This window comes from Chiloscyllium punctatum, chromosome 36 (assembly GCF_047496795.1).
Source record: "Chiloscyllium punctatum isolate Juve2018m chromosome 36, sChiPun1.3, whole genome shotgun sequence".
Classification (NCBI taxonomy): domain Eukaryota; kingdom Metazoa; phylum Chordata; class Chondrichthyes; order Orectolobiformes; family Hemiscylliidae; genus Chiloscyllium; species Chiloscyllium punctatum.
The window spans coordinates 39,913,116-39,938,848 of NC_092774.1; the positions used below are offsets into that span (position 1 = coordinate 39,913,116).

Genomic DNA, 25,733 nt, shown 5'->3' on the forward strand with positions numbered 1-25,733 from the left:
GCATATTCTGTTTTCTGCCAGTCAGTTGATGTTCTATGACTATACTTTACACCATGAGCTCCTCTGTGCAATATGCTTTTTGTGAAAACATGTCAAACAGCTTTAGGATATTCAAGTTCAGTATATCCACAGGCTTCAATTTACATACTCTTTTAAATAATTCCTTTAGGACAGCATGGTGGCACGGTGGCTCCCTCTCATGGCCAGAGACACCTACTTGATTTCAGCCTTGAGTCGACGATCTGTTTGGAGTTTGCATGTTCTGTCTATGTCTTTGTGAGTTCCACTGGGGGCTCCACAGTCCAAAGATGTGTAGGTTGGGTGGATTAGCCATGCTGGATTGTGTAATGTCCTTGGATGTACAAGCTAGGTGAGTTAGCCATGCTAAATGCAGGGTTACGGGAGTAGGGTGGCGGTCTGGATCTGGGTGGGATGCACTTGAGGGTTGGTGCAGGACTTGATCGGCCAAATAGTCTCTTTCCACGCTCTCGGAATTCTCTGAATAAATTGGTGAAACAACATTTCGTTTTCATATTAGCATGCTGATTCTTTTCAATTACCATGAGATTTTTGGCATGGTGGTTATAATCTCCTTAATTGATTCAAAAACAAATGTTTAATTGCCATAGCCCCAAGGGACCACATCTTTCCCTTCGAGAACAGAAATATTAAATATGTTACTCTCCAGTCTGAGGAAAACTTGCCTGAATCTAATAAATCTTGGAAAATTAACATTAATGCAAATATGAACTCATTAGCCACCTTTTAAAATTCTATGATGAAATCCACCTGTACCCAGAGATTTGCCAGCCCATAGCACCATCAGTTCGCTCAATAGCATTTATCTAATGATTCTCATTTCACCAAACTCCTCTGTTTGTTCAACCTATGGGGTTAAAGGCAGGATTCTTGACCCTGTGGTGGAACAGAGGGATCTTGGAGTCCAAGTCCAAAGATCGCTCAAAGTTGCCACCCAGGTTGATAAGCTTGTTACGAAGGTGTACAGTGTGTTGGCTTTCATTAGCAGGGAGCTTGAGCTTAAGAGCTGCAAGGTTATGCTGCAGCTGTATGGAGTACTGGTTAGATCACACTTGGAATATTGTGTTCACTTTTAGTCACCTAATTTTAGGAAAGATGTGTTGGGAAAATGCCAGAGGAAACATCACAGAAGCGCTTCACAGGAGGCTGTCAAGCACTGAGGATGTCACCTAGACAGGGGACGAAATGTCTGCAACACAAATTCCCAGCTCGCCGAACAGAACCACAACAGGAAGCTGTGTAAGCTGAGAGAGGGTACAGAGGAGATTTACCTCGATGCTGCCTGGAATGGAGGGCATGTCTTAGGTTGGGGGAGCTAGGGCCTTTCTCATTGGAGCGAAGAAGGATGAGAGGTGACTTTATAGAGGTGTACTATATGTTGAGAGGCATAGATAGAATGAATAGCTAGAGACTTTTTCCCCAGGTCAGAAATGATAGGACATAATTTTAAGGTAATTGGAAGAAGGTTTAGGGGAGATGTCAGAGGTAGGTTTTTTACTCTGAATGGTGAGTGCATGGAATGCACTTTCAGGGTTGGAATGAGAGTCAGATACATTTAAGGACATTTAAGCGACTGCTGAACAAGCACATGGATGGCAGTAAATTGAGGGGTGTGCAGGCTAGTCTCATCTTCAAGTTGGATAAAAGGCTAATACAACATTGAGGGCTGAAGGGTCTGAACTGTGCTGTATTGTTCTACGTTCTCACTCCAGAACGATGCAGCAGCAGTATTGGAAGAACAATATTGCGTCAAACCCCTTGACCCTTCCGGGGATGGGCACTGTCGATGGAAACTCTGTTAAATTCTGCCAGCAATCAGGTGATAGCCGGGTGGGGGGAGGGTGGCAGCCGTGAGACTGAACTTGCTTACTTGAGGGTTTTTAGTTTTGGTTGCTACGTGCAATGAAGTGTGAATCATTGTTTCAGCAGTTGGTTCTGTGTGTTGTTTCTGAGTCAGTGGCCAAATTAAGGTGATTCACCCACAACCAGAGCAAGAGGCTGGGATTAATATTGACTCCACTGCATTCAGTATGACATCACGTCAATACTGTTAGAAAGGGAAAGCTGACACCAACTCCCACCCCACCAGAGATCTCAAACCGAAACACCCAAAGAGAAGCGCATCGCCCTATAATCTGTAAAATTAATGTGAAAAGTGGTGTAACCTGCTCTAATGTTTAAAAATAAATCCCTGACACTTTAAAATCAACAAAAATCCATTTATTTATCTAACAGTAACGGTGAACAGATGAACTAAACTATTAACAAACCAAATAAATCTCTTCTAACTACTGACTGTTCCAGAATAAAACAAGGTTCTCGTGATATGCTGATCCAATAAATATGATTCCCTCTTGTAACAAGAAATAGAATTTAGTCTCTCAGATTACAGCCAGGTTACGTGTCTCTTGGAATACTCTGTGCCACCTTCTGTTGAATCTTCTGTTAGGAATGCCCTTCTCAGATTTTTTTAAATGATGCATTCTCTAATACAGAGATGACTGACATCCAATTTCCCCCTCTCAATAGAATTGAGGACTCTTGGCTCTCGCGAGGGGGAGTTAGAGATCTGGGCGTTCAGTCGATTGTACCCTGAAGGTGGCAACACAGGTCAATGGAGTGGTCACAAAGGTTCCATTCGGCGGTGTGTAAATAAATTGTTTTCCTGGAAGCCAAGTGATTTGACCAGCTACATTACTCCTGAGATACCTCTGCCTAAAACAACTAAAAAAAAGTTAGGGTCTGGGCTACCTTCCCAGAATGTTTTGAGGGGATCTGGCCTGGTCCATAACACTGAACACCTGCAAATTATGTCTCCACGAAGGATGTAGTGAAACTTGAAAGGGTTCAGAAAAGATTTAAATGGATGGTTCGGAGGTTGGAGGGTTTGAGTTACAGGGAGAGATTGAATAAGTTGCAGGTATTTTTCCCTGGAACATCAGAGGCTGAGGATTGACCTGGTAGATATTAATAAAATTATGAGGGGTACAGATAGGGTAAATAGTCAAAATCCTTTCCAAAACTAGAGGTTTAGGATGAGGGGGAAAAGATTTAAAAGGGACCTGAGGGGAGACCTTTTCACGGAGAGAGTGGTGTATGTATGGAATGAGCTGCCAGAGGAAGTGGTGGAGGCTGGTACAATTTCAACATTTAAAAGGCATCTGGATTTGGAACATGAATAGGAAGAGTTTAGAGTGATACGGACTCGTGCTGGCAAATGGGATGAGATTAATTTAGGATATGCAGTTCAGCATGGACGAGTTGGACTGAAGGGTCTGTTTCCCTGCTGTGCATCTCTTTTGACTCGAAGTCTCTAAAATATACCACATTGCTTCAACCGAACTCTGAAACCCAACGTTACTGACAGATTCTGTGTGTGTGAACCCGAGAGGCCGAGTCGTAGAGATGTACAGCACTGAAACAGACCCTTCGGTACAACTCGTCCATAATGACCAGACATCCAACATTTATTCTACTCCCATTTGTCAGCATTTAGCTCATATACCCATCCAGATGCTTTTTAAATGTTGTCATTGTACCAGCCTCCACCACTTCCCCTGGCAGCTCATTCTGTACATGCACCACCCTCTGTGTGAAAACTTGTCCCTTGAGGTCCATGCTAAGTTGCCTGTAGTGTTAGTGTGGGTTACTCTTCGGAGGGTCAGTGAGGACTTGTTGGGCCGAAGGGCCTGTTTCCACGCTGTAGGGAATGTAATCAAAAGGCACCTGGATGGGTGTATGAACAGGAAGAGTTGAGAGGGGTGCTGGCAAATGGGACTAGATTAATTTAGGATATCTGGTCAGCATGAATGGGTTGGACCAAAGGGTCGGTTTCCAGCAGTTGGCCTCTCAACCATTCCTATTCATGTCCCCATCCAGATGCTATTTAAAGGCTGTCATTGTACCAGCCTCCACCACATCTTCTGGCAGCTCATTCCATCCATTAATCACCCTCTGTATGAAAAGGTTGCCCTTTAGGTCCCATTTAAATCTTTCCCCTCTCACCATAAACCCTCTGGTTCTGGACTGCCCAACCTCCAGGGAAATGACCTTGTTATTTACCCTATCCATACTCCTCATGATTTTATAAACCCATATAAGGTCACCCCTCAACCTCTGACACTCCAGGGAAAACAGCCCCAGTCTATTCAACCTCTCCCTGTAGCCCAAACTCTCGGCAACATCCTGGTAAATCATTTCTTGTCGAGAAGTCATTGATTTGGGTTAATAACTGAAACACTGACTTCACTGCTGGTGCTGCCTGGCTTGCTGTGTTCTCCCAGCCTCCTGCTTGCCTATTTTGGATTCCTGCATCTGCAATTTTTTTTTGTCTCTAACGAATGGCAGAGCAGACTCGATGGGCTGAATGGCCTAACTTCTGCTTTGATGGTCTCACAGGCTAAGGTTTGTGCAGATTGTTTCAGTGGGAATGTGCAGTCCTGTGCTCAACGAGCAGTAGCGCCCAATGGATCAAAGTTCATAGAATCACAGAATCCCTACAGTGTGGACACAGGTCCTTCAGCCCAACAAGTTCAAACTGACCCTCTGAAGAGTAACCCACACAGACCCATTTCCCTCCCCTATGACTCGACATTTCCCCCGACTAATGCACCACACCTACACATCCCTGTACACTGGGACAATTTAACTTCACCAATCCACCCTACCTGCACACCTTTGGACTGTGGGAGGAAACCGGAACACCCAGTGAAAACCCACGCAGGCACAGGAGGAGAATGTGCAAACTCCACACAGATAGTTGCCCCAATAGTGGAATCAAAGCCGGATCCCTGGCACTGTGAGACAATGCTCCTCACCACTGAGCCACCGTGGGAGTGGGTGCAGTCCAGCAGAAAACAAAACAAGCCCACCAACTCTCCCACTGTCAGACTGGACAGGAGGTTCAGTCCTGGGGGTGACCCACAGCAGCCTCACCGGCAGAATCCGATTGTTGGGAGCACTGGTGCCCCCGCTGGTGCCTCTGCAAGTTGCAGGCCTGGGTGAAGACCTTCCTGCACTCAGGGCAGCTGAAGGGCCTCTCCCCAGTGTGGATTCACTGGTGCTTCAGTAAGTCAGAGGAATTGCTGAAGGCCTTTCTGCACTCAGGACAAGCGAATGGCCTCTCCCCGGTGTGGACCCACCCGTGGATCAGCATGTGGGAGAAATTGCTGAATGCCTTCCCACACTCGGGGCAACTGAATGGCCTGTCCCTGGTATGGACCCACCGGTGGGTCAGCAGGTTGGAGGCCTGGGTGAAGGCCTTCCCACACTCAGGGCAGCTGAAAGGCCTCTCCCCTGTGTGGACCTGCGGTGGGTCAGCAAGGCGGAGGAACTGCTGAACCCCTTCCCACACTCGGGGCAAGTGAATGGCCTCTCCCCGGTGTGGACCCGTTGGTGCTTCAGTAGGTCAGAGGAATTGCTGAAGGCCTTCCTGCACTCAGGGCAGCTGAAGGGCCTCTCCCCCGTGTGGACCCGTCGGTGCCTCAGCAGGGTGGAGGAACTGCTGAATCCCTTCCTGCACTCTGGGCAGGAGAATGGCCTGACTCCAGTGTGACTGCGCTGATGAGCCTCCAGGGCAGACGGGACATGGAAGCCTTTCCCACAGTCGCCACACTTCCAAGGTTTCTCCACGGGGCGGGATTCCTCTGGTTTCTCCATGGTTGAAGCTTCAGCGGCACACAAACACGTGTACAGTCCCTCCCTGCCGTGAATTCCTCTTTTCAGGCTGGATAACTGTTTTAGGTTCCACACTCAGTACGCTGTAACAGTAGGGTCTCTCATTCAGTCCCACTGATGCTGAAAACGTACTGAAACAGGGACCAAAAAACTTTGCTCCTTCTCACAGAATCTTAGTCCAAACTCGTTCCAGTCCCAATGGACTGAATGACTGTCAGACATTGACTTGAAATTGAGGACAGCAGACGCTGGAGAGTCAGAGTCAAAAAGTGCGGAAAAGCACACCAGGTCAGGCAGCATCTGAGGAGGAGAGTCGGCGTTTTGGGCATAAGCCCTTCATCTGTTGATTTTTAAACTTCAGTTTTCAGATCAAATACTCTGTAAAAAGAGATTACAAAAGTCATCATTGCCACTGAGAAGGTCTATAGCCTTAAAACTTGTCTATAAACACTGAGACTAAATGTAAGGCTGAATTATAGAACACATTTATTGCACTAGAAAATAGACAGACAGCAAGGTTCAGAAAAGGGGGGCATCTTAAAGAATGTAAAAGATCGGGACACCTGGGCTTACCAAGTGATAACAGGATGCTGTAAGACAATTAAGAACGTTTGCCTTAGCATCGGTGAATCTGAATGAACAGGACACCAAGTGATAACATTCACAGCCGTTCCCTTGTGAAATTAATGACAGTATCGAGTTTCGTTTCAGGGTCAGAATCAAATACTATCAAAAACTTTGTAATTAACAGTCAGTTGCTGTCAATTATAATGGATTTGTATACCCCTTGCAAGCAGGGCAGTCACAGAGAAAATAAATCTTTGCTGTTACAAAACCCTGACTTGAGAGTTCAAAAGGACACTAGAGAGAGACACCATTTCAGTGCTGAGGCTGTTGAATCCAGTAGAAAATTACCTCTTAGTGCTTAGCTCGTATGGATCGAATTTAATTGCATTTTGAGAAGCCAATTCTGGTTATGAAATGCAAATTCTATAAAAGGAAATACTGATAAAGCTTTAAATTACTTGCTGTTTTTACGGACTGCCCCACTGTCAATTCTAACTAATTAGATCTTATGTCTTATTTGAATTTGAATCACAAACTTGAAAAGTAGGCATGTTTCATTCGAAGACGAATGAATCAGTTTGAATGCAATCTTGCGGTAACATCTCTGCCTCAGGTACAGAATGGTACAGAAGAGCAACAGGATTGCAGAGTGCTGGGCTAATGGTAAGACTCTTAAAAAGCAGGAGTCTGCTCCTGGCTTAGAAATTATTCAAGGTCGAATATTGAAGAGATTCTTGCACAATGTGTCGGGAAGCCATTTTATGATTGAACGTTTGCCCTCCTTACTAAGAAGCCGTTTTATAAAAGAACTGTATCTGACATGTGAGCTGTGCAAGGTTATCTTGTGAACTCTCCAATTAGCTGAGACTGGTACCTCTTTATGAGAGGAGTTTATCTCACTAGCAGGCCCCTAACTCAGCTGGTTTTCCCACCTGACGAATGGCTTAGGGCCTGTAGGTGTGATGAGTCAAGCTTCACAGATCTGGCAGTTAGCTTTTCTTCCTTATGAATTATTGTCTTTCACTATTATCTGTCTAATTCAGAACATGCAACTTCTTTTTCAAAATTTTGTACAAAGGAAGCCACTTTGTATCAATACATTGGAGTAGCCTGCTGGGCATTTGAACAGCTGGGAACCTACTCTCCTCGATTATTAGAACCAAGTTAGTTTAGCTTATAGGTATCAATGTTATGTTGTCACAGTGATGCTATTAGTGAATAAAGGGGATCACTAAAATTATACTAAACTGTCCATAACAGGTTTTTATTCCAGACTTCCAAACAGTACGATTTCCGGGACGAACCAAGAGGGAGGCTTTACAGGTCTGAGTCCACAAGAGATTCCCTGGGAGGTCTCAAATCTCCACTTTAACATCAGTCCAGGGTAGAAATTCAGAACAAGCAATTCTTTTTCTGCAGAACAATCTTTTATTTTGTTATTCCACAAAATTGAAAGCACCATCCCAATCTCTCTTCCCCCTATTCATTCTCACTCCACTCTAATTTTCCTGAAGGATGCTAATTCAGGATCTTACAGGGCCAAAAAAGTAAAAACATCTCTTTTGAAAAACTCTACCTGAAAGTTAACATTTTTCACGACATTGGGATACTGTTCAGTGGGAGCAGATCTGATTTTGGGAAGCAAAGAAAAACTGTATAAATTCAGGATAAACCTACAATACAGCGTCTTTAGAAACAACCAGACACGGGGTCAAGGCATTGACACCAACACCAGTGAGAAACTAATCATACAGACGTGGCAAACCATCAATCTTTAATCTTTTAGAATGGGTTGTAGGTATCATATTAATATGTAAATCTCAGAACTTCTTACAAATCATCTTAGAGATAACTTAAGGTATCTAACAAAAGGTGACATCTCAGCTCAGACAATGCATTAAAAGGTATGAGGTCACAGTCAGTCTGTATCCCAATTTTGAATCTGACAAGTTCTGTTTCCAAAGTGACATTTATAAAATAGTATATGCATGCACTGCCTGCATTGACTGCCAGCAGATTGTGCATTTTTTGAACAAAATCAAATTTTTGGATCAGAAATTGGCTAGCTGAAAGAAGACAGAGGGTGGTGGTTGATGGGAAATATTCATCCTGGAGTTCAGTTACTAGTGAGGGACCACAAGGATCTGTTTTGGGTCCACTGCTCTTCGTCATTTTATTAATGACCTGGATGAGGGCATAGAAGGTGGGCTTGTAAATTCGCGGATGACACTAAAGTCGGTAGAGTTGTGGATACTGAGTAAGGATGTTGTCAGTTACAGAGGGACATAGATAAGCTGCAGGGCTGGGCTGAGAGGTGGAAAATGGAGTTTAACGGGGAAAAGTGTGAGGTGATTCACTTTGGAAAGAGCAACAGGATTGCAGAGTGCTGGGCTAATGGTAAGACTCTTGGTAGTATAGATGAGCAGAGAGATCTTGGTGTCCAAGTACGTAGATCCTTGAAAGTTACCCAGGTTGATAGGGCTGTTAAGAAGGCATACGGTGTGTTAGCTTTTGGTGGCAGAGGGATTGAGTTTCAGAACCATGAGATCATGCTGCAGCTGTACAAAACTCTGGTGCGGCCAGATTTGGAGCATTGCGTACAGTTCTGGTCACCGCATTATAGAAAGGATGTGGAAGCTTTGGGATAGGTTCAGAGGAGATTCACTAGGATGTTACCTGGTATGGAGGGAAGGTCTGAGGAGGAAAGGCTGAGGGGCTTGTGGCTGTTTTCGTAAGGGAGAAGAAGGTTGAAAGATGAATTAACTGAGACATAAGATAATCAGAGAGTTAGATTGGTTGGACAGTGAATGCCTTTTTCCTTGGATGGCAATGGCTAGCACGAGGGGATGTAACTTTATATTGAGGGGTGATCGATATAGGACAGATGGTCAGAGGTAGTTTCTTTAGTCAGAGCAGTAGAGGTGTGGAACGTACTGCCTGCAATAGTAGTAGACTCGCCAACTTTAAGGGCATTTAAATGGTCATTGGATAGGCATATGGACGAGAATGGAATAGTGTCGGTCAGATGAGCTTCAGATTGGTTCCACAGGTCGGTGCAACATTGAAGGCCGAAGGGTCTGCACTGCGCTGTAATGTTCTATGTATTTATAAATGTAATTCTGCAAATACAAATTCACCCTATACACTTATATGCATGTGTGCGTGCATGAGAGAAAGCAAATGTCTATGACTGTACTGTTTATCTCTGTCTGTTTGATAACAAATGCTTTATTTCTGTAAGTGTTGTTATAAATCAGAGTTGGGGACTAATAGTTAGATGTAAGGGAAAGAGAATTCCTCAAGTTGGGTACCATAAGAATCCTGGGAGACCTTTATTTCTGGCTTACTTCCCAATGAACAAACATTAAAACACACTCACCTATTTATTTCTAATTTTGTTTCATTTTTCTTGTTTATTCCCCACTACGATGAGTCTCTCTGTCTGGGTGGTTGACAGGCTGGGACAATGTGGGTTGGGCCTTGAGTGGCTGAATGTTTTATTGTTCTGGAAGGTGGAAAAGGGGGTCAAAGCTTCAGCAAAAACCCAGCAGCGCTGAGGAGATACGACACCTTACTCTGTGGGAACAGGGAGATCAACAGAGGACAGAGAAATCAGGACCTGAAATCCGAGCTGACACCAGACTACCCTGTGATCAGTGCTTTGATTAGCAGTGCCAACCATCTACCTTTACCGAGCTTCCCATTAAACTTCTCTGTAAGGAGTCTCAGATCATAATTATTCTCTTCAATGTATGCAGCCAATTCATTTACTTTTGTTACAATGCAGCACACATTCAGCTTTTACTTTTATTTTTTGTGATATTTTGAATCCAGCTTTGATTGCTGGTACGTTTATCCTCCTTGTCCCTTTATATCGTTCTCTAACGTTCATTTTCCACATCACCACACTGCTCACCGGCCTTGATTTGGATTGGCCATGCTAAATTGCCCATTGTGTCCAGGGATGTGCAGGTTAGGTGGGTTAGCCAAGGGAAATGCACAGTTATAGTTTCACAGTAATAGAAGCAGGAGTAGGCCATTTGGCCCATCCAGCCTGCTCTGCCATTCATTAAGGTCATCATCTCAGCTCCTCCTATCTGCATTGTCCTAACTACCCTTTAATTCCCTATAATGCAATAACCCAGCCAACTGTATCCTGAATATACTTAATAAAACTGCTGCTACTGCTTCCTTGGGCAGAGAATTCCATAGATTCACCACATTCCAGGGAAAGCAGTTCTTCCTCATCTCTGTCCTAAATCTACTCTCCCTCATCCTGAGGCCATGTCCCTCGTCCTAGTCTAATTCACCAGCAGAAACGACAGGACAGGATAGGTGGGGTGGGTGTGGGTCTGGGTGGCATGGTCTTCAGAGTGATCAGCGTTGCCTTTATGGGCTGAATGGCCTGATTCCACACTGTAGGGCTTCCATGATTTACCAAGGTTGTGTGTGCTCCGGATGACTGCTCCCAGAGCCTCCCACTTTCTGCAAATCGAAAGACAAGTCCCACCCTGCCCTCTCGTATGGGTGTTCTGTAACTGCTTAATCATTTCTAGTGAATACAGCCCACACCTCCCACTGCTGCCAGTAACCTTTACAATGTTGATGAAGCAATGCAATACCTGCAGTACTGAAAATCGTAAGGCTTCTAACGATACCAGTTACTGATTCACCGCTCCTTCTGATGGACAGCGTTGGAAGTACAATGTTGAAGGCTGAATGAAATGAGCAGTTTAAAACAAAAACCCACCTAACCCTTCACTAGGTTCTCCACTCAGCACACTGTACTTACTGCCAGTAAACCTGAAAGCAGTTCATCCCCACAGTGCAATGAATTCCCGCTTTCCACCAGAATTCCAGATGTGCTCCCTCACTCAGTTGCTGTCTCACAAATGAAAGATTTCATAGTAACTTCTGCTTCCAGTCAGGGCAAAACATCTTTGAAAACTACTCTGCAAGTCTAGTCTTCACAACCACACTTCTACTTTCACTGAAGACGATTTGTGTCATACAGCACAGAAACAGACCCTTCGGCCCAATCAATGGTGCCGACCAGATATCCTAAATTAACCCAGTCCCATTTGCCAGCATTTGGCCCATATCCCTCAAAACCCTTCCTATTCAAGTACCCATCCAGACGACTTTTAATATGTTGTAATTGTACCAGCCTCCATCACTTCCTTTGGCAGCTCATTCCACAGAGACATCACCATCTTTGTAAGGAAGTTTCCCCTCAGGTTATTTTTAAATCTTCCCCCTCTCATCTCAAACCTATGCCCTATACTTTTGGACTCACATATCCTTGGGAAAAGATCTTGGCTATGCATCCTATCCATGCCACTTATGAACTTCTATAACGTCACCTCTCAGCCTCCAACACTCCAGGGAAATAGACCCAGTCTCTTCAGCCTTTCCCTGGAGCTCAAACCTTCCAACTCTGGCAACAGCCTTGTAAATTCTTTCTGAACTCTTTCAAGTATCACAACATCTTTCCTGCAGCAGGGAGATCAGAACTATGTGTGGTATTCCAAAATATGGTTTAACTCAGTGTACTGACTAATGGAGGAAAGCATACCAAACAGCTCCTTCATTATCTGATCCACTTGCGACTCCACTTTCAAGGAACTATGAACCAGCTCTCCAAGGTCTTTTTATTCTGCTTCACTTCCCAGGACCTTAGAATTTGGTGGAAAGTCCTGTCCTGATTTGCCTTACCAAAACGCAAAATCTCATACTCATCTAAATTAAACTCCATCTGCCACTCCTTGGCCCATCAGCCTATCTAATCAATTCTAATTTATATCAAACTTGCTTTCATCTTTCATTCCCAGAAAGCTGAAAATCTCCATCCCTCAGACTCTCCCCCATTCTCACTTTGCTGAACCTAATTCCTCTGTACCTCATCCTGAAGGGTCTGGTCCATGCTGATTAACAGGCCCACACTCGGGGGGGATCTAATTGAAACAGACAGAATACTGAACAGCCAGGACAGAGTGGACATGGACAAGATGTCTCCATTGGTAGGAGAAACTAGAACTTGAGGGCACAGCCTTCGAGTAAGGCGAAGACTTTTCAGAGTGGAGATAAAGAAATGTCTTCAGCCAGAGAGTGCTGAATCTATAAAATTCATTGCCACAGGAGGCTAGGTCACCGAGTATATTTAAGACTGAGATAGATATCTTCTTGAGTATCAAGGGAATCGAAGGTAATGGGGAGAAAGCAGGGGAATGAGGTTGAGAAATTTATCAGCCATGATTGAATGGTGGAGCAGACTTGATGCGTCAAACGGCCTAATTTCTGTTCTCATGTCTTATGGTCTCACACAGTGTAACAGAATTGGGAGCAGGGGTAGACCATTTGGTTTTTCGAGCCTGCACCAGCACTGAACAGATCATAACTGGATAGGAATACACTTACATCTGGGTGGATAGGTTGAGATGTTTTTCACGGGAGTGTAGGAGGTCGAGAGGAGACTTTATAGAGGATTATAAGATCATGAGGGGTATAGATGAGGTGACCAGCAGGTGTCCTTTCCCGAGGGTGGGGGTTTCAAGATGAGGGAGCAAATTTTGAAGGGGAGAGGAGAAAGATTTTTAAAAGATATGAGGAGAACCTTTTTTTAAAGAAAGTGGTTTGTGTGTGGAATCAATGTCCAGAGGAAGTGGTGGATGCAGGTACAGTAACAATGTTGAAAAGACGTTTTGATAAGTACATGAATAGGAAAGGTTCGGAGGGATATGGGCCAATCACTGGCAAATGGACCAGTTTAATTTGAGAACATAGCATGGACTCGTTGGACTGAAGGGTCTGTTTCTGTGCTGTCTGATCCTGCAGCTGTTCTCTACTGGGGTCTGAAAACCAATTTCTTGGAGATCCAAGATGGCGGTGGTCTGAGTGGTCTGCTGTGTTGGACTCTGTGCCATATCCTCCGGCAATGTGGACCTTTACCCACTCTTCCCCCCCCCCCCCCCCTCGTTAACCATCCTTAGGAGAAAAAAATACTAATATAAACTTAGTGAACATCTGGACCTGCTAAAATTGTGGTTTGACAGCTTTAAGACCAGGATGAAAGCAAATGAAGGAAAGGGGCCAAAAGGAGTGCAGCAGGCAGGGCACTCCCCTACTGCATCGGGGGGTGCCTGGAGTCATTACGCAAACTCCCAGGGCAGGCCCTTTGTATTTAATGGGGCAGCAGCAGTTAGGAGTTGGAGTCAGGCCTATTGAGTTTGGAGCGGGCCCACCGGATTGCAATGTGCAGGTCAGGACCGGACCCACGCCCCCGCACGGTCCTTGTGTGACTCCTGCATTATAAAGAAAAACAGTTAGTGATTGAAACAGCAAGAAGATTGGGAAGAGATCCACAGGCTTTGTGCATTAAAGGCACAAGAATAATATCTTTTCAGGAGCCAGACTTAAGAAGAGAAATGGATTTTGATGAAGTTCAGAGAAAATTAAGGGATCTGAACATTCAATGTTCCTTAAGGTGCCTGGCCGTGTTGGATTTTGCTCATGGGGGGACGGTATATCATTTTGATTCAGCAGAAAAGGCGAAGGACTTTGTGAAATCTCTGAATTCAAGGACTCGGGTCGGGATGGGGCCATTCATACGGACAATGATAAAGTTCTTTCTGTCCCTTCTTTTCTTTTCTCTCTCTACATTTTTTTTGTGGTTATCGGCTTCTCCGTACTGCCTTGATGTAAAACTGGAATTATTTAGTATATCGGTCAGTTGTGCATTATGTGAGGACTTTTGTTTTAACTGCTGTCCTTTTGGTTTTGGTTTGGGGGTGGCTATACCTGTGGTTAAGATGTATGGAGAAGGGGTGTGTGTGTGGTGGGGTGGGGTGGGGGGGGGGGGATGGGCATCAATTTTTAACTCTCAGAATGTAAATAACGTGTTTTTTGTTCATCTGTGACTTGCCTGGGGCTAGGGAACAGCCTCAGTTGGAAGGATCCAAAATGTTAGCTGTGGGCAAGGTGGGGTGGGGTGGTGGGGGAGTTATGATAGGGTATTCTTCTCCTTTAGTTCTAAGAGTAGAGGACTGGCTATACTGGTAAGAAGGAACCTCCCTTTCCAGGTATTTGAGAAAATTAAGGACGGACTTGGACAGTTCATCATTCTTAAAGCTCAACGACATGGAGAAGAGTATGGCGTCCTAAATGTGTATCTCTCCACCCCCCCCCCCCCCCCCCCCCCCACGTGTACCCTCTTACATTTGTAACTGATGGAGTTGCTAAACTAATGAGTCTTCGGGTGCACAGCACGATCATAGGAGGGATTTTAATCTCCTCACAGATCCTGAGGTAGACAGGGTGACAAGGGGCCTGGCATGTATGACTGTACAATCTAAGCAGTTGGTGGACATGATTAGTTTGATTAGTTTCCCTACAGTGTGGAAACGGGCCCTTTGGCCCAACAAGTCCACACTGACCCTCTGAAGAGTAATCCACCCAGACCTATTTCCCTCTGACTAATGCACCTAACACCATGGGCAATTTAGCATGGCCAATTCACCTTACCTGTACATCATTGGACTGTGTGAGGAAACCAGAGCACCCGGAGGAAACCCACGCAGACACGGGGAGAATGTGCAAACTCCACACACAGTCATCCAAGGCCGGAATCGGACCTTGGTCCCTGGTGCTGTGAGGCAGCAATGCTCACCACTGAGCCACCCTGCTGCCCCACTGTGAGGAGTTGGGGTTAGTGGATGTGTGGAGGCACCTCCACCTGAATGGAAGAGACTTTACTTTTTATTCCAAGCCACACAAGTGCCACGCACGAGTTGACTGTTTTTTATGTCATCCGATATTTTGGATAAAACACTGGCTTGTAAAATTGGGAATATAGCTGTCTCAGACCACGTGCCAGTGTATTTAGATGGTAAAATCAAGGGTGGTGGAATGGATGCACGGCACTGGCGCACGGACCCATTCCTGTTAAGGAATGGCAAATTCGTTGAGTACATCAGAAGAAAGTTCAGGGTCTTCTGGGAGATCAACTCAAGTAAGGCCAGTAATCCGACAATACTGTGGGAGGCCACTAAGGCATATTTATGGTGCCCAGTTATTTCGTATTAAACAACTAGAAGGAAGCAGAGGGAGGAGCAACAATAGATGCTGAGGAAGTAGATTATATTAGGCCTTCACTGGTCAAGCTGCAGCTCTCAGGGTTGCTGTTGACTCATTGCACACACAGGTGGCAACAAAGGGTCTCCTTTGCCAAACAAACATTGTTTGAATTTGGAGAACTTGTCCCTCCCCAGTATAAAGGCGGAACAGGTTTCCCTGTTGAATGCACCTATGACGATACAGGAGTTGCAGGAAACAATAAAGCATCTCCAGAGTAGCAACGCACCGGGGTCAGATGGGTTCCCAAGTGAATTCCAGAAGGAATTCATAAATGCCACCTCTGAGGATGTATAGCTATTCAGATACACAGGTTTGTCTTCCGCCCTCTCTTAGGGAGGCTAATATCTCCTTCATTTTAAAGAAGGAGAAAGAGCCTGAAGAATGTGCTTCATACAGACCCATTTCACTGTTGAATGTAGATTTTAAAATTCTACCCAAGATGCTGGCCCTGAGGTTGGAAAAGGTGTTGTCCTGTATTATGAAAGATGATCAGATATGTTTTAAGGGCTGTAGCTCCTCCAACAATATCAGGAGGGTACTGAACATAGTGCAGGTATGCCACAAAGATTGATCCTGGGTTCGGTGGTCTCCCTCGACGCAGAAAAGGCATTTGACCGGATAGAATGGCTGTACTTGTTTGGGGTCCCCGAGTATTTGGTCTGGGAGGATCCTTTACTAGACGGGTAGTAGTGTTGTACAATGATCCCAAGGCAGCAGTCTTCACAAACGGCACTAAGTTAGATAACTTTCATATTGGGAGAGGTAGTTGACAGGGGTGTCCTTTCACCGCTGCTATTTACCTTGGCAATTGAGCCATTAGCTGAGGCTATCAGGAGGGATCCTGAAATAGTGGGGCCAGAGGTGGGAATGGGGGAGCATAAGATCACCCTATGTGCTGATGACATCCTTTTGTTCTTGGCCAATCTGGAGGAGTCAGTTTCTCAATTTATTCAAACAATGAATTTATTTGGCTGTTTTTCGGGCTACAGGATCAACTTTACAAAATCGGAAGCCATGCCGGTGGGGGGATGAGTGGAGGTGCCTGATCTGAAGGATGGAATGTAGTTCCTGTTTAGATGGTCGTCAAAAGGAGTTTTGTATTTGAGAATTTTTATTATTCCTGCCTTCCACCAGCTTTATAAAGCTAACTATGTACAATTACTCGAGAGGATAAAGCAGGATTTGCAGCAGTGGAAGGGATTACTGTTATCATGGTTAGGCCGAATAGCCCTGATTAAAATGAATGTTCTTCATCGCCTGTTGTACCCCTTGAGAATGCTCCCGTTGTTGCTACCCAGATGAGTATTATGGAGGTTGTCTAGGTTCTTTTATTTGGTGTCGAAGGCGCACCCTAATTAAGTTTACCAAATTGCAGCTCTCACAGGGTGAGGGAGTGGGGTGAACCTTCTGGACTTGGAGACATCAAATATGCACTTTGTTCCCATATCTGGGTGGTGGGGCATGAGGGTGATTCAGGGTCAATTTGGCTTGATGTTGAAGCCTCACAGTTGCGTTGTTCCCTAATTATTTATGGATAAGATGAAATCCATGACTGAGCAGTGTAAGAGTCCAATCATTTTAAATACTGTGAAAGCCTGGAGGATAGTGAGGCAAGATGAGGGCAATTGGCTTAAGACCTCACAGTTTACCCCATTGGTGGGAGCCCAAGGATTTAAACCTGGGGCAATGGACTCTGGCTTTAGGTCATGGGAGAATAAGGGAATCTCCTATCTGGGAAATTTATTCAAGGGGGAGGTCTTGATGTCATTTAGCCAGCTAAGTCAGAAATATGGATTGTACCTATTCCAGTACTTTCACATAAGAGATTATATTCAATGGTCCCAGCTCTGCTTTCCAGGTCAGAAGTGGAGAAAAGAGTACCCGAGTGTGCTGGTGTTCTTTCAGTCAGTATTTTGTATTATTTACAAAAGGGACGTGCCTTAGGGGACGCGGAGGGAAACTGTAGGATGTGGAATAAGGAACTCTGACATGATACTTCATTGGAAGTATGGAAAAAAATATGGGAAAATGTAAGGAAAATTTCAATACGTAACAAAGCACAGGCCATGAAATTGAAGATTTTACACAGTGCTCATATGGCGCCAGAGAGTCTAGCGAAGTTCAAGAGAGGAGTATCACCAGGTTGTCCCAAATGTAAAATTATTATAGGCATTCTCACACACTGCTATTGGTCATGTTTTAATGGTCCAGACTTACTGGAGTGCTATGGTAAGGGAGCCGAAGGACATTCTCTGGATTGAAGTTAAAGTGGATCTGGCATTTCTTTTTCTGGGGTTAGCAAATTTGCCCTCTCCTGGGGAAACATGGGAAGAGACTGTAACATTCTTACCCACTATGCAAGGAAGAACATTTTAATGAAATAGACATTGGAAAAAACCCCAGGTCTTACGGGGTGGCGTTGGCTAGTGATGGAGCATCTCCCCCAAGACTACCACATGAATATGGTGCACCACAGAACAGGGCGGTTTTACAAGGCGTGGCAACCCTTTCTAAATTATATGGATGCAGACTTATCAGCAATATTGATTAGGGCCATGATATGCCATGAAAATCAGTTTGGTGCACCAGTGGGGCCCTGGGAAGGGAGGCTGGGGGAAAAGAATATGGGGCCAATAACTGGAGCTCCCAGGGATGGGAGCCTCAGTGGAGGTGTAGTGAGTGAAATAGAAAAAAATAATGTGATGTAATTTAATTTGAATTCAGTTTAATTTTTTTTTTATTTGATTGTAGTTTAGTTTAAGCTAAGTAGGTACAGTTGTTCTGGTAGAATAGTAGTTAGTTCATTATTAATAGTATCGTGATATGACATTGTTGTACTGCCTCTATCTTTCTGTATTTTGGTATTGTTCTTTTTTGTCTACAGATGTTTTGTAAAAGATTTGAAAGACTTTCTAATAAAATATTTTTTTTAAAATTTCCTTGCTTTCCCCCATAACTACTTTTAACATTCAAGAGTCAGATAAACTCAGCTTTGAATATATTCAATGACCCCCTAATTGCAGGAAGACATCTCCACTTCTGAACTCAATTCCTCTTGCTAATACACCACTTGCCTTGCTCATTGCTTGCTGCACCTGTCTGACAACTGGCATTGACTGGGATAGAAAACCTGAGTAGAAGGTAGCTGAGGCACCTTTGTACGTCCACACATCATTCCTGATGAATGTTTTTGCCCAAAACATTGACTGCCCTGCACCACGGATGCTGCCTGATCTGTTGTGCATTTCCAGCGCCACATATTTCGACTCTGATCTCTAGCATCTGCAGTTCTCACTTGTTCCACATCTCAATATATCACCATTTAAACAATGCATCTCCTTTCTGTTTTTATTTCACAGGAAAGACTATAACTTCACACTGTGTAACTGCATTTGCCATGTGTTTGCCAATTAAGACACAGACCTGAATCAACTTTGCTGCAAGTCAAGAACTGAACTCCAGAATGAAAAAATAAAATAGAAAAGGGGGGTGAGAAAAGAGTGTGTTGTACTCACAGATGTTGGACAGAGGAAAGTTGCAGTCTGAGGTGAAGCTCAATCTTCATTCAGAGAGAGAAGAACAGCAACTACAGCTTCACAAATTCATGGTCCAATATCCGCATTCAGAGAATAGGGGGGATCTCAATGGCAGGAAGACCACACTCCTTCCGGTTTTCTGGAGCTTTCTATTGGTCCATCAAAAGAATGTCGCGTGATGAGTCCGCTGTCAGGTAGGAGCATGCGCAGTATTTAGCTGACACTGGCGTACATGCGCAGTGCTTGCTGACACCGAGAAGCATGCATCGTTTGTCCTGTGGAAGTGGTGTAACCGACAGATTTTCAGTCGAAATGCTAATAGGAGAAAAAAAAGACTGGTGCCACAAATTTGTTTTCCTGGGACTCAACATTTTATTGTTTTGAATTTTGTCAGGCTGCTCAATTTTGTATGTCTTTTCCCCAGGTTAGAGGAAGTACAAAACTAGAGGGGCATCGGCTTAGGGTGAGAGGGGAAAGGTTTAAAAGGGACAAAAGGGATAAATTTTCACGCAGAGCGTGGTACGTGTATGGAATGAGCTGCCAGAGGCCGTATGTCAAGGCTGGTACATTTACAACATGTAAAAGCCTTCTGGATGGGTTCTGGAAAGGCCTCTATATGAATAGGAAGGGTTGAGAGAGATATGAGCCAAATACTGGCAAACAGACCACTAGATTAATTTAGGATATGTGGTCGGCATGGACCAAAAGGTTTGTTTCTCTGCTCTGCAATTCTATGACTCTATTTCTACATATTCTGAACCAATTTCACAAGACTAGGAATAGGTCATTCCTCCCTCACAGCCTGTTCTCAACTGTGGCTTAACTGCAAGTTTCAGAAAGATGTCTGCAGTTTTTTTTAAAGCAATTGAATATGCTTTCAGACTTTAATGATGTTTCTAAATACATCATTTTAGCTATTCTCAATGTTTTACAGATCAGCCGTTTCGCTGGTGCAGTGGTTAGCGCTGCTGCCTCACACTGCAAGTAACCGGATTCGATCCCACCGTCTGGCGACTGTCTGTGTGGGATTTGCACATTCCTTTGCCCTCCTTTCAGTGCTCCAGTTTCCGCCCATGGTCGCAAAGATGGGCAGGTTAGGGTGGATTGGCCGTGCTAAATTGCCCCACAGTGTGCAGAGATGTGTTATGGGGTGGGATGCTTTTCGGAGGGTCAGTGTGGACTCGATGGGCCGAATGGCCTGCTCCCACACTGTAGGGGTTCTTTAATTATCAGAGTTGTCAAACCAGCAATTTTAATTGGTGAAGTATAAGACTAGGAGCCAATCTTTAAACAGTTTTCCATTCATTCACAGAGTGAAATTTTAGAATTGTATCACTCTGACCTCTACTCCCACCTCAATGTCAATAAATGTCTTTTTATCTGTCCTCAAACAATCAATCTGTCCCTCCTTCACCTTGATTTTTTTAAAGTTAGCATATTTCTTCCTTTCGATAAACCTTATCAATCAAAACACAAAACAATGTTTCAAACCTAATTAAAGATTTTTTAAGTTCTATATGAATCTTCTGGGATCCCCAGTAATCACCCCCATATCAACTGTTACCTTCATCAAATAATCTGACAATTATTGACTGCTATCAACCTTTTCCGTCCCAGGAAATTTCCTTTCTCTGCAAAGTTTGGTTCATGTTGGCAAGTTCAATTCTCCTCCATTTCCCAGGAACACACTTTTTGACGTTTTACATTCTCAGTATCTGTTTAACGTTCAGTGGGAAAACTGTTTTCAGTCTCACAGTTATACAGTATTCCTCCAAAATGTTTCTGAGGAATGCACTCCTCCCACAAGAGCTGGTGGTTCCACAGTTAAAATGCTATTAACAGCTTGCTTGGTTGTCTTTGCTGTTTCCCCTCTAACTGTTCAAAATGTCTGGTTTTATACCCCAAAACATCAGATCATTTCATTGGTTTGGTGTCATTCCAAACTGTAAAATTCAAGTTCGATAGGAGTTTGGTATCAGGGGCATACTTTAAACTGATTGGACGAATTGGAATTTGGTTTTGTTCCATGGCAACACAACTCCAGCTATTTGTTTCAACCAAACGTTACATTTTTAACTTGTTCAGCACGCTTTGTGCTTTCAGTCAGTCCTTGCTCGTTTCCTCCCTGTCAAAAGGTACACTACACACCTACACCTTCATTACACCTTCCAAATGTTTTTTAAATGTTGTAACTATACTTGCGTCTATCACTTCTGGAAGTTCATTCACTCACAAACTAACGTCTGTGTAAAAACGTTATCCCTCAGGTTCCTTTTAAAATCTCTCTCCTCTCACCTTAAAAAAAGTCCCCTAGTTTTTAATTCTCCTTCACTAAGGAACAGACATTTGCGAATCACTTTACCTACAACCTTCATGATTTTGTAAATTTCTACAAGGTTACCCTCAACCTCCTCCGCTCCAGTGAAAAAGGTCCAAGCCTCTCCTTATAACCTGAACCCTCCAGTCCTGGCAACATCCTGGGAAAGCTTTTCCAAACCCTCTCCAATAGTATTCTTCCTATAACAGGGCGACCAGGACTGTACTCAGTACACTAAAGGTGGCCTCATCAACATCCTGTACAACCTCAACATGACGTCCCAACTCCAACACTCAATGGTGTGAAAAATGAAAGCATGTGTGCTAAACAACACCTTAACCACCCTGTCTACCGGTGATGAAACTTTCAAAGAACTATGTACCTGAAACTTCCCCTCCACCCCCACCCCCAAAACAGGTCTCTCTGTTCTACAACAAGACCCAGGGCCCTACCATTTACTGTACAAGTCTTGCCCTTGTTTGTTTTACCAAAATGCAACCTCTCACTTTTATCCACATGGTCTCTCTCAGGTACACACACAAATACAGCCTTTCACAAATTCACTCCATCACACTTAAACTTTACCAAGTTAAAAATCACACAACACCAGGTTATAGTCCAACAGGTTTAATTGGAAGCATTAGCGTTCGGAGCACCGCTCCTTCATCAGGTGGTTGTGGAGGACACAGTTATAAGACACAGAATTTATAACAAAAGTTTACAGTGTGATGAAGCTGAAATTATACATTGAAAAATACCTTGATTGTTTGTTGAGTCTTTCATCTGTTCGAATACCATGATAGTTTCACATTTTTCAGATGTAAATTTTAAGAAGTTTTGTGATTTACATAAGTTACTTTTCAGGTTAACTGTAACATTTGATGTTAGCTAACACCAATTGTTACAGTTAACCTGAGAACATTTAAGAGGCATTTGGATGGGTATATGAACAGGAAGGGTTTGGAAGGATATGGGCCGGGTGCTGGCAGGTGGGAGTAGATTGGGTTGGGATATCTGGTCAGCATGGACAGGTTGGACCGAAGGGTCTGTTTCCATGCTGTACATCTCTATGACACTATTTACATATGAAAGAAGTGAAAATATCATGGTTTATGAACAGATGAAAGACTCAACAAACAATCAAGGTATTTTTCTATGTACAATTTCAGTTACATCACACTTTAAATTTTTGCTATAAATTCTGTGCCTTACAATTGTGTCCTCCACAACCACCTGATGATGGAACAGCGCTCCAAAAGCTAGTGCTTCCAATTAAACCCATTGGACTATAACCTGGTGTTGTGTGATTTTTAACCTTGTACACCCCAGTCCAACACCGACATCTCCAAATTATGACACTTTACCAAGCATACAAACACGCACTCTCTTATGTACACACAAGTCTATGGGGTGAATTTGGATTTTCAGAATTATATTTGCAGATACATTCAGTTTTCCTCAAAAAGTGTGCAATCTGCAGGCAGTGAAGCCATGTCATATTTTATAAATCCCTACTTTGAAAATACAACCAGTCTATTTCAAGATTGGGATACAGACAGTCTCAAACCTCACACCTTTAATACATTGACTGAGCTGAGATGTCACCTCTTTTTGTAAAACCTGAAATTATCTGGAGAATGTACCTTAAAAGTAGTTCTGGGATTTACATATTAATGAACAGAAACTAAAAGTGGCCTCATCAACATCCTGTACAACCTCAACATGACGTCCCAACTCCAACACTCAATGGTGTGAAAAATGAAAGCAAGTGTGCTAAACACCGTCCCTGAACCAGCCAGACTGACGTAGATTCTAGGAGAAGGGCTTGTCTCTCATGGATGAGAAGGAGTGTATGAAACCACAGAGAAAGCTGGGACCCACTGGAATTGTATCCCTTCCTCAGTCTCTCTGTGTTTTTCCTTAACTTCTGTTTTTCTGACTTTTCTCCCTTTTCTCGCTCACTCTGTGTCTCTCGTTCTTCTTGTCTTCCACTCCCATCCGTCTGTCCTATGGGTTCAGGACCATAATTGTTTGAAGTTTGCGTCACCTACTGACCCTGATCACTCCCTGGACGAAAACGTTCTTCCTAATGTCACTTTTACTTCTTTTCCTCGTGATTTTAAAACTCTGCTGAATCGTTGTCGATCCTTTCAGGCGTGGGAGCATTTGCACTCCATTATTCCTGTGTCTAGACCCTCATGACTTGAAAAACGTCAATCAGGCCAGCTTTCAACCTACTGTTCTCCAAGGAGAACTGTCCCATCTTTCCAATGTACCTGCATTGCTGACAATCCTCATACACGGCACCATTAACGTCAACCTGTTCAGCGCTGTCTGCCAGCACTTCACTTCCCCGCTTCCTGAAATTTCACGCTCACAATTGAGCAATAATGCAGCTGGAGGATTCATTCAGAGTCGGACTGCGCGGGCGAACTACGTGCAATGCTTGTTTTCACTTTGAGCAAGTGTTTCGAACCCGGGATCTTTCGCAAATCCACCTAACTGAAGGCCCGAAGCGAGAATCATACCACAAGACCAACGAGCCACAGGCCCGGCCAGGCGCGCGCTGCCCTGACCCCGGACGCTCCAAAGTGCCCTCCCCTGAAGCAGCTCAGACTTGCTCAATGTGAAATACGTTTGAGTTGCTCCAAGAATCGCAAGCAGCAAAGAGATTCCACAACATTTGCTTCTCATTCCGTCTCCCTGCGCCCAGGACACTGCTGTTTGTCCCGTTCCCAGTAACTGGACTCTCTCCACTGGCGGATACTTAAACCATTTTGTTTCTACTTGCAAACTGTTCTGGGGAGGGCAGAGCCCATTCGCTTTTCTGCTCTCTCGCAATCATTTGGGATGGGAGACGTCAGTTACACTAATGCGTAGGAAATTGGCAAGTTTTAACGACATTACAAAGGTCTGTAATCAACGAGACAGAAAGATGCTGTGTTGGTGGGACACAGAGAAATGGACACCGGAAACTGTTCCCTCAGGTATAGTCATATGAGTACATTTGTGTTCAGCCGGCTCGGTGCTCAGAATTCGTCTTCACACAACAATCCTGCAGAAAGACTTTTCTAACACTGGCGTCTGTTTCTTTGCTGCGAACGGGCAGCAGTGAACATCTGAGCCCCAACTGTCCCAGATGAAGTTGAAAATGAGCCATTGTTTCTCCCTCAGCCGCTCTGTCCCAGAGACAGGGAGAGGGACGGCATCAACGCGTGACATCATTCCGCCGCAGCCTGAAGCCGTTCAGTCCATCATTTCCATGTGACTCTCTGTCACTTGTATCTCTCCGAGATGATTCCCAATCGGTGATATGTGTCCTCATCATGGGAACTGTGTCTGTGTGGTGATGCTGCTTTCGAAATGCTGATCGTCCTGTCATTCCCGTCTGAACCGGAATGGGGAATTATTGCAGGGAATGAATCTGACCGCAAATAATGTGGCTTTGTGGCTCAGTGGTTAACACTGCTGTCTCATAACGGGACCTGAATTCGATCCTACCCTTGTGTGGTTTGTTTGTGTGGAGTTTGTTCAATCTCCCCGTGTCTGCGTGGGTTTCCTGCGGTGCTCCGGTTTCCTTCCACAGTCGAAAGATGTGCAGGTTAGGTGGACTGACCATGCTAAACTGCCCCATAGTGCCCAGAGGTCGGTAGGTTAGGCGCATCAGTCAGAAGTAAATGTCGGGTCTGGGTGGGTGACTCTTCGGAGGGTTGATAAGGACTTGTTGAGCAGGAGGGCCTGTTTCCACACTGTAGGGATTCGAATTCGAATTGTTTCAACTTCACCAGCTCATTCCCATTTCAGAGAAGAAGCGTTAGGATTCAGTTCAGAGCAGACCGGCGGGAAACAACTCAAATCTCCACAAGCACTTCCCCTCAGTTGTGTAAATTGGGCCAGTGTTTCGTGACATATTCAGCTCACACTGAATCACAACATGTGTCACAGCGTAGACGGAGGCCATGCGGCCCACCTTCGCTCTGCTGGTTCTACCCCATAAGTAAACGTGTGACTCAATTCGTATAATTCTCTTGCCTTTTCCGTGTAAATCTGTACATCTGAACGTGACCACCGAATTCCCTTTCGGGTCCATTGAATCTTCCTCTTTGTCAATGTCAGACAGGGACTTACTGACCCTAACCACTCCCTGTACGAAAACGTTCTTCCTAATGTCACTTTTACTTCTTTCCCACCTGACATTTAAACTCTGCCGAATCGTTGTGGATCCTTTGTAGCGTGGGAGCATTTTCACAACATTATTTCCTTTGTCTCGGCCTCTCATGATTTGCAAGGCCTCTGTTCTCCGTGGAGGGCAGTCCCAATTTTCCAATCTCGCTTCATTGCTGACATTCCTCATGCACCGGATCTCTGGCAAGTCGGAAAAGTAGAAGAGTCAAAGCGAGATTCATACCCCTAGACCAACGAGCTAGAAACCAGGCGCACCCCATCGCCCGTACGCACCCCACCTC

General features: G+C 44.4%; 2 long non-coding RNA genes across 2 annotated transcripts; one reads left to right on the forward strand and one right to left on the reverse strand.

Moving 5' to 3' along the window:
- Window positions 1-2,244: 2,244 nt before the first annotated feature.
- Window positions 2,245-19,027, reverse strand: LOC140460446 (uncharacterized). Its single transcript, XR_011954099.1, has 2 exons — window positions 18,930-19,027; window positions 2,245-6,093 (listed from the first exon to the last, which is right to left on the reverse strand). It is a non-coding gene; the product is annotated as an uncharacterized lncRNA (long non-coding RNA).
- Window positions 2,610-20,598, forward strand: LOC140460444 (uncharacterized). The gene is made up of 3 exons (XR_011954097.1): window positions 2,610-2,649; window positions 18,774-19,144; window positions 19,885-20,598. It is a non-coding gene; the product is annotated as an uncharacterized lncRNA (long non-coding RNA).
- Window positions 20,599-25,733: the final 5,135 nt, after the last annotated feature.